Source organism: Bos grunniens, chromosome X (assembly GCF_055505025.1).
Source record: "Bos grunniens cultivar Pamir isolate PY7600 chromosome X, Bosgru_T2T1.0, whole genome shotgun sequence".
Lineage (NCBI taxonomy): Eukaryota > Metazoa > Chordata > Mammalia > Artiodactyla > Bovidae > Bos > Bos grunniens.
Genome location: NC_141194.1, coordinates 15290934 through 15300399, shown reverse-complemented (window position 1 = coordinate 15300399; position 9466 = coordinate 15290934). Strand labels below are relative to the sequence as shown.

At 39.4% G+C, this 9466-nt stretch overlaps 1 pseudogene across 1 annotated transcript; it reads left to right on the top strand.

Annotated features, from left to right (window-relative positions):
- The first annotated feature begins 4954 nt into the window (after positions 1 to 4954).
- On the top strand, positions 4955 to 6068 carry LOC147339849 (ARL14 effector protein-like pseudogene; annotated as a pseudogene). The gene has a single exon (XR_015159392.1). The product of XR_015159392.1 is annotated as an ARL14 effector protein-like pseudogene (transcript).
- The last annotated feature ends 3398 nt before the right edge of the window (positions 6069 to 9466 follow it).

The window sequence follows — 9466 nt, the reverse complement described above, 5'->3', positions numbered from 1 at the left end:
GATAATAAAAAGCATCAACTGCTTCAATAAGTGAATTAAACAAAATGACAGTTTTGAGAGCTGAGAGAAGTATAAAAAACATCAACCAAGAACAAGTCTAATGGACTCCTCCCTCCTTTTTCTACCTTCTTTCACCTCCTATTATTACATGTAAGTTTAAAGGGGTTCATCTTAACGGATTCCTGCTTCCAACTATGTGGAAAGTGAATTGGAATCATTTGGAATATTCTGAAACCTTACTGTAATCATGAACACAAAGATGCAAAAAGATGTTGAAACATCTGTTTTCCAGATCAAGAGTATCACCCAGATAGTTGGGGGAAAAAAGTCTTCCATTATCTCACCTTTAATCCAATTAGCAAATACATGTCATTCTAAAAGATTCTGGTAACCATTGCTCAGAGGGAGAACAATCCAGAAAAGAAACACAAAAAGGATATTTTCAGCACCATGAAATTTAAGGACTAACAGAACTATGGTAAGAAAGATAATGATAAAGCTCATGCATTTAAGACTTTTATGTGGTTGGGCTCAGAGTTTTTTTACTTTATTTTATGACAAGTAAATAGTTGAGTAACAAGAAGAAAATAATATTACCTTCAAAGATTTTCAACAGAAAAAATATTTCCCTGTGAAAATACCAAGATCTTTCCTGACCAAGAGGATTGGAATGTCAAGGGTTCAAATGCATTCACTGAGCATTTATTTCTATTTTGAATTTCCCTAAACTGTTTGCCTCAACATATCCTCCCAACATTTTGAGAGAGGTCAAGGGTTTAAGAGGCCCTGGGGTTTAAGCTAACAATTCTGGTTCACAAACTGTCTCATGTCAAAGGTTGAGTGTGCTATAGAATGTGAAGTTGCTCAGTCATATCCGACTCTTTCCGACCCTGTGGACTGAAGCCCACCAGGCTCCTCTGTCCATGGGATTCTCGAGGCAAGAATACTGGAGTGGGTTGCCATTCCCTTCTCCAGGAGCTCTTCCCGACCCAGGGATTGAACCCGGGTCTCTTGCATTGGAGGCAGACGCTTTACTGTCTGAGCCACCAGGGAAGTCTTGAGTGTGCCATAGCTGAACATAAAATAGCCACATCTGTTCAGCTGCCTGGTGATTTTACTTGCAGTATCCAGCACATTGGGCTATTACAGTGCTCCTGCAGTAAAAGGTCTCATTGTAACCTGATTCTATTTTCTTTTATTGAGAATCAGTTTTGTGTTTGGTTCACAGCTATTCATAACTAAACTCTGAGTTTCTCCACCAGAATCTTGATGCCTGTTTCTAAAACAAATACTGTGCCTTAAAATTGGCCTACACAGATATTTTCCTTAATTGAAGAGTGGAAGATTTTTACCCCAATTTATTCATTTTTGTTTCTGTATTGTTTTAATGTACCTGACATGTGTGATCTTATGCATATATACACCATATCTCTCCCCACAATCCTCAGGCATGTCACATCTTCAGACTTCTACTAATGTGCTTGGCATATTTTCAGGCCAAGGTGAAATCTGAATTTGCATACTCAAGACTTCCCAGAAACTCTCAGCTGCTCTGATGTCCTCACTTCTTTACCCCCACCTCTGTATTGCTTGGGTATCATTGGGTCCATGAAGTTATCTGCATTTGATTAACTGAGTGGAAGAGGAGATAGGCCTCTGAAGGAGGATCTCAAATACATGAAGTTCATCTCTATTCTTTGTATTTCAGATGCATGATATTTGTAAGTCACTTATTTCTAGTTGCACATCTGATAGAAGCTTTGCTTCCTCTGTATACACAAACCCGTTGTCACATATTATATCATGATGATAGAAATAATTGCAAAGGTAAAGTAAATGATGGCCGTGGTTACATTGTAAACAACTTAGTTAGAACAGGTCTTGGTTATGAGAGAATATGTAAGGAAAGGGTTTATTGACGTATGAGAGAGAGTCGTATCGAAATCAGGGCTATCATTCCATGTAAGAAGACCAGGTATGTATGCCCAAAGGCATAAGTGGTTTCAATCTATTTATACTGAGGATAATTTTGGGGCATAGGAGTGAAAAAGCAGGATAGACAGTGAATCATACAAGTATCTTGATAGAAAATGTCTCAGATCATCCTTTCATTTGGTAAAATTAATAAAAAATCATTACACACATAAAGATGGAATTTGTCATGTGATATGAATGAGTAAAGTGCTTAAAATAATCACAAAATGTTCTTTTCACCAGGCCATCAAGCTCTTTCCCTTGTTTTTTCACATTTTCTTTTGTGTCCTTTAGTAACTTGGTTTTGGACTGTACTTGATTTATATCCTGTTAGTATCATGTACGGAGAAGGCAATGGCACCCCAGTCTAGTACTATTGCCTGGAGAATCCCATGGACAGAGGAGCCTGGTAGGCTTCAGTCCATGGGGTCGAGAAGGGTCGGATACGACAGAGCGACTTCACTTTCACTTTTCACTTTCATGCATTAGAGAAGGAAATGGCAACCCACTCCAGTGTTTTATCCTGGAGAATCCCAGGGATGGCGAGGCCTGGCGGGCTGCCTCTATGGGGTCGCACAGAGTTAGACACAACTGAAGCGACTTAGCAGCAGTAGCATTCATTTTTGTAAAGGCCACTGCTTGAAGGACTCTGGACTTGTGTGTGCAATTGTGACTGCAATAAATAGGGCACAATTTCTAGCATATATGATAAGACTCCAGATCAATATTTGTTGAATGAATGAAAAAAAATAGTGGCTTTAGACAGAATTATGGTGGCAAATTTGCACATGCACACACACACACACTCTTTTTTTTTTTTTTTTTACCATTATGGGCATGAACCAGAATTCTTTAAGATGTAAAGCTTAGTTCTGGAAAAGGGGATGGCAACCCACTCCAATATTCTTGCCTGGAAAATGGACAATATTCTTGCCTGGAGGGTATAGTCCATGGGGTTGCAAAGAGTTGGACACAACTGAGTGACTGAGCACCTCACTAAGCTGGGGGGGTGCAGAAAAAAGATTTAAAATTTAGTTCTAAATAGGCATGCCTCTATTGATATTTGACTATTATGATCCCCACCCCCCATAGGGTTCTCTGAATCTGAACTGGAGTACCTTTGCCTGTCCTTGCAGTGAGCTGCAGATACTTGATCTCTCAAGTAGAGATTGCCAAACTTTTCGGGCAGAAACCTGGTCTTATATCATCTTTGAAGTTCTCACTGCACCTAATTGAGGGCATACCCATAGAGAAGGTACTATTAGTATCCCCATTTTCAGATGAGGAAACTGAGGTTAAGCAACTGAAGTCATCTTAAGTTAAAGTCAGATAGTTAGTGGTGAAGACAATGCTAGTGTCTGATCCCTGGCAGTGTGATGCCTGAGGCTCCTCTGCCTAGGGTAATGTATCAGAAAGGTAGCTGCTACCCTTTTTTTCCCCCAAAAAAGTAAGGTAAATAGTCAACTATGAAATTACAACTCAAAGAATAAGAGTAACGAAAAAACTAAATGTTCTAGACCTGCCAAGACATTGGAGTAACTTAGACAGAAATTATGAAACCATATTATTTCTGTCCTGGGTATTTACTCAACAAGATCCTGGCAAATGAATCCAATTCAGGAGAGAGATTCAGGTGAATCAGTTACTTTTCCCTCTCTGTAGACACTACATCATTCAAGTGACAAGGAAGACCTAAAAGGGAACCTGTTGTGTGAAATTAGTAGTATGGATCAAACAGAGTGTGGCCAGTCCTCTGGAACTGCCTGAAACTCTCCAGTGAGAAGCAAAGGGAATTTTTCTCTAGTATGGTGATCCTCTCACAGCTGATGCCCCATCCTCTGTCTCTCTTCCTTCTGGCCAGTTTGCTTCTTGAAGCTAGGCAGAACGTCCTTAAAGAAATGGGCATCCTCTGCCTCTCTACTTTCAATTATCAGTAGTTTGGGAAGCTTTGTGGAGTCTGTAGGACATAGGCCAGTTAGGAGAGAATCAGAGGGATGGGGGCAGTGGTGAGGGAAGAGACATACACATGGAGACAGTGAGACATGGAGAGACTTGAAATGACACTGAAAGTCCTTGAGAATGTACTGATTTTAGAAAGCCTTTTAAAAACCAATCACTAATTCAATATGATGAATTACCTTAAAGTAGTTTGTAGAGTGTTTCCTGAGAAGAACTGGAGGTCACTTCAAAAGAAATAAATAAACCACAGCTAATGTGCTGATGTTTTAAAGAGAAAAGGCAATTGCTAAAAATGACCGTCCAATTTCCATTACTTACAACAGTCATTAGAAACAAGGAATATGTATATTGATCTGAAGTGGTTCAAACAGTATTTTCTTTGTTCAAACCTATTTAGCTGGAGGAAAAGTCAAGAGTTTGCCTTGTGTGGGGGCGGTGGGGGGGGCATTGTGGAGAGAAAGAGATTCTTTACATAAAGAACTGTTGTTTTTCTATCCTAGGGCCACTGACCTAAGAAAAATAACTGGGTTTCTATTAAAGCAAAGCAATTTTTGCCCCTGACCAATCAATTTTTGCCCCTGATCACTATTGGTTTAACTCTAGGCCCTTGAGACTCAAAGTAGGTTTGGAATTAGCAATATCAGTACAATCTGTGCATACATTAGAAAGGTAGATTCCCTGGCCCTACCCTAGTCCTAAATGAATCATAATCTAGTTAATCATAATCATAATCATGAAACGATTCATATGCACATTGTTTGAGAAGTACTAGTCTAGACAAACATGAATGGTTATTTAAACATTTGATAGACAAAAGAGATGGTTAAATAAAGGAGGAAATACTATCTGATAAAAGCACTTTTGTCCAAAGATTTGTTGGTGTTGATAAACTTGCTCCTATCCACTTAAGCCAGGTTTGAAGTAAAAACTTAATAGGCCTATTCTGAAATGACTTTTACCAGCTTCAGTGTCCTCATGGTTGACTGAGGTCCCACAAATGGTTGCTGACTTTGTTTGTGTCCCCAGGTGAGCAGAAATGTGTGAACAAGCAGAAAAGAGCAGTTCCGTGCGAGAGAGACCTGCAGGTCAAAGTTCTCCTGAGAAACCAAGTGAGAAGGAACTGAAGAAAATGCAATGGTTGGATCGGCAGTTAAAACGGTTGTCATTTCAAAATCCCGGGCCTCAGGTAGCCAACTTTAATCCTGAAGTAAGGCAGCAGATAAAGAAAGGGCAAATGGCAAAGAAGAATGAGCTTGTTCCTGAAAAACGTGAAGTCAACAAGTATGACGAAAAGGGCAGGCTCACCTTCAATGAGGCTGACCTGTGTGACTGCCTTGATGAAGGCTGCCTGGGTTGCTTCTACCCGTGCCCCAAGTGTAAGTCCACCAAGTGCGGGCCCACTTGCCGCTGCAACCGCCGCTGGGCCTACGACACCATAGTCGATGAGAATGGGGAGGTCATCAGCAAGATGCCATTCGACCTCTCAGACTAGGTGCAGCCCTCCAGGCTGATCAATTTTCTCTGCTTTGCACTTAAACCAGCCTCTTTTTCCTGGGTGAATTTTAGGACTGGGGGAAAAAAGTTTTAAAAATATAATTTAGTTAGTGTTCTCTGAAGCCGGTAAAGTGTCTGCCTGTAATGCAGGAGACCTGGATTCGATTCCTGGGTTGGGAAGATCCCCTGGAGAAGGAAATGGCAATCCACTCCAGCACTCTTGCCTGGAAAGTCCCATGGACGGAGGAGCCTGATAGCCTACAGTCCATGGGGTCGCAAAGAGTCGGACACAACCGAGCCACTTCACTTTCACTTTCTCTACCCTTCCTGCTGTGATGACTCGAATTCCTCCTCTGGTAACCAGCAACTCCATTGCTACTCTCCTCTCAGATTAAAAATCCCTTTCCTCTTTGCTGGTACCTTAGGAGATGGAGTTTTAGGATTTTTAGAATTCTGTAGCTGAGAGCTTGTCTTGACATAGAACATATGTTTATAATAGCTAGTTACCGTTAGGATCTTACACTTCATCAATTCTAAATCAGAATTGCTATTTGGATTGACTTGGCACTACATACTCATAGTCTCATTTTTTAGTGTTACTGTTTTAACAATATAAAAATGAAATTAAAAAAAAAAAAAAAAAAAAACCTTTAATAGGCCCTATGGCCATGTGGCCCAACATATGAGCACAAAAGCAGAGATTCAATTTAATTGATATCCAAAATGGCAAGTGGAAGCAGACTTTAAAGGACAAATTTTAATCTAAATTTTACATAGAAATCATTTTAAAGCATTTTTTTGGTGGCTAAGGTTACCAGCCACACAGAACTGACCAAGGTGGTACAAAATTCCTAAGGCCTAAGTTGCATTTGGTCTTGGAGGTACAGGATTTAAGGCAATTCAGCTAGAGTTTCTGCTGACCTCAGTGAAGATACCATCTCAGAAGACTGTTGTGAAACATCTGGGCTGGGTTTGGCAGCTATTGTGCAAAACTGTTTTTAGGGAAAAATCTCTATGAAAATGTTCACACCCACAGCGTCATCGGGAAAGTTTCTCTTCAGTCATCTTTGATATCAAGTTTTATTCAAATGATCTGTAAGGAGAAAATTGCTTTTTCCACTTTTCCATGTTTACTTCTCATGAACATTTAATTGCTTCTTCTGAAGCTTTGGATTCGGCACAAAGAGACTTTCCACTGAACACAGTTGTGCAGGCTTGGCTGAGGCTGCAGATGTAATGGGCTAAAAATAGACCAAAGGCCCCTATCTCCATCCCACCAAATGGCTATGTATGTCTACCCACTAGAAAATATTCACCTGAGACCACTTTTGCCTCTGACTAACTCACCGGAAATCTCTGTGTGGCAAATTCCTTAATAAAAATTATTAATTATTCCTTAATAATTAATATTAATTAATAAAAATTAATTTCCTTACTTTGATTTTTTTGTGTGTGTGATAAAGTTTGTGTGTTTTAGACCCAAGAGAAAAAAATAAAACTTTTTTCCCCCTTCCCTAAAGCAAATCCATATTTTGTTCTTTGGCAAATACCAATCACTTTCCATCAGAAATTCCTGATAGTGATATTAGGTTGGTGCAAAAGTTTTGCCTCATCTGCCATATTCCTGACCTTTTGCCTACCACCCACCACTTCTTCAAGCATCCTGACAACTTTTTGTGGGGGGAAGGCTTCCACAACCAGCAGGAGGCAGAAAATGCTTTCCAAGAATTTAATCAAATCCTGAAGCACAGATTTTTTTTTAATTATTCATTAATTTTTAAAATTTATTTTTTAATTGAAGGATAATTGTTTTACATAATTTGTTGTTTTCTGTCAAACCTCAACATGAATCAGCCATAAGTATACGTATGTCCCCTCCCTCTTGAATCTCCCTCTCATCTCCCTCCCCATCCCACCACTCTAGGTTGGTACAGAGACCCTGTTTGAGATCCTGGAGATATACAGCAAATTCCCTTTGGCTATCTATTTCACATATGATAAAGTAAGTTTCCATGTTACTCTCGCCATACATCTCACCCTCTCCTGCCTTCTCCCCGTGTCCACGAGTCTGTTCTCTCTCTCTGTTTCTCCATTGCTGCCCTGCAAATAAATTCTTTGGTACCATCTTTCTAGATTCCATATATATGCGTTACTATATGGTATTTATGTTTCTCTTTCTGACTGACTTCACTCTGTATAATAGGCTCTAGGTTCATCCACCTCATTGAAACTGACTCACATGTGTTCCTTTTTATGGCTGAGTAATATTTCATTGTGTATATGTACCATGACTTCTTTCTCCATTCATCTGTTGATGGACATCTAGGTTGCTTCCATGTCCTAGCTGTTTTAAATAGTGCTGCAGTGAACATTGGGGTACATGTGTCTTTTTCAATTTTGGTTTCCTCAGGGTATATGCCTAGCAGTGGGATTACAGGGTTATATGGTGGTTTTATTCCTAGTTTTTTAAGGAATCTCCATACCATCTTCCATAGTGACTGTATCAATTTACATTCCCACAAACAGTGCAAGTGTTTATCCACACCCTCTCCTGTGTGTAGACTTTTTGATGATGGCCATTCTGACCGGTGTGAGGTGATACTTCATTGTAGTTTGGATTTGCATTTCTCTCATAATGAGCAATACTGAGCATCTATTCATGTCTTTCTTAGCCATCTGTGTGTCTCCTTTGGAGAAATGTCTGTTTCGATCTTTTCCCACTTTTTAATTGGGTTGTTTTTCTGCTATTGAGTTGTATGAATGAGCTGCTTGTATATTTTGGAAATTAATCCTTTGTCAGTTGTTTGATTTGCTATTATTTTCTCCTGTTCTGAGGGTTGTCTTTTCACCCTTATAGTTTTGTTTGCTGTGCAAAAGCTTTTAATCAGGTCCCACTTGTTTACATTCATTTTTATTTCCATTCCTCTAGGAGGTGGGTCATAGAGGATCTTGCTTTATGATATTGAGTGTTCTGCCTGTGTTTTCCTCTAAGAGTTTTATATTTCCTGGTCTTACATTTAGATAGTTAATCCATTTTGAGTTTCTCTTTGTATATGGTGTTAAGAAGTGTTCTAATTTCATTCTTTTACATGTAGCTGTCCAGTTTTCCCATCACTGCTTATTGAAGAGGTTGGCTTTGCCCCATTGTATATTCTTGCCTCCTGTCTTGTTCCATTGGTCTATATTTCTGTTTGTGAAGCACAGATTTTTATGCTACAGGAATAAACAAGCTTACATCTTGTTGGAAAAAATCTGTTGATTATAATGGTTCCTATTTTGATTCATACAGATGTGTTTGAGGTTAGTTATAACGATTTTAAATTCGTGGTCTGAAACAGCAATTACATTTGCAGCAACCTCATACTTTGCTTGTTTTTACAGGTCATCTTAGACCAAGAGTTTAAATAAAATGGGCTATCAGAATTAGTAGTTTTTCTTTTTAATGCTCAAACTGGTATCTAGCTTTGCTGAATTGGTGAAGATGGGCTTCAGAAGTACAAACTGAACTTTTCATTCTAGTCAAAGAACAATCTTGTGCTTCAAAGATAGGAACCCAGGGACTTCCCTGGCAGTCCAGTGGTTAAGACTCTGCTTCCAGCACAGGGGATGTGGGTTCAATCCCTGGTTGCAGAACTAAGGTTCTACATGCAGTGCAGACAAAAAAAAAATTTTTTTAGTTTAAAAAAAGATGGGAACCAAAACTTTCTCAAAGCAATTCGTCTGAACCTACCTGGAATCTTTGCAGTGCAATAGTTTTTATCACTGTCCATTTACCTGCTGAAGTGCCCTTTGCATTTCAAAAGCAAAGAGGTAACCGTGTTACCATGTTCACAAGAAAGGTTGATAAACAATTTATAACCACTTTCACAGCAAAGAACACATTTGTCTGAGCATTTGGAGGCTGCTATTTGCAGCCAGTTAACAATTCTCAAGGTGTGGTACGTAGCCCTCCAGGATGGTCCCTAGTGATCCTCTGATATTTTGTAATCCTTTTCCCTGAAGTGGTGGCTGAACTTAGTGACTTGGTTCTAATGAACAG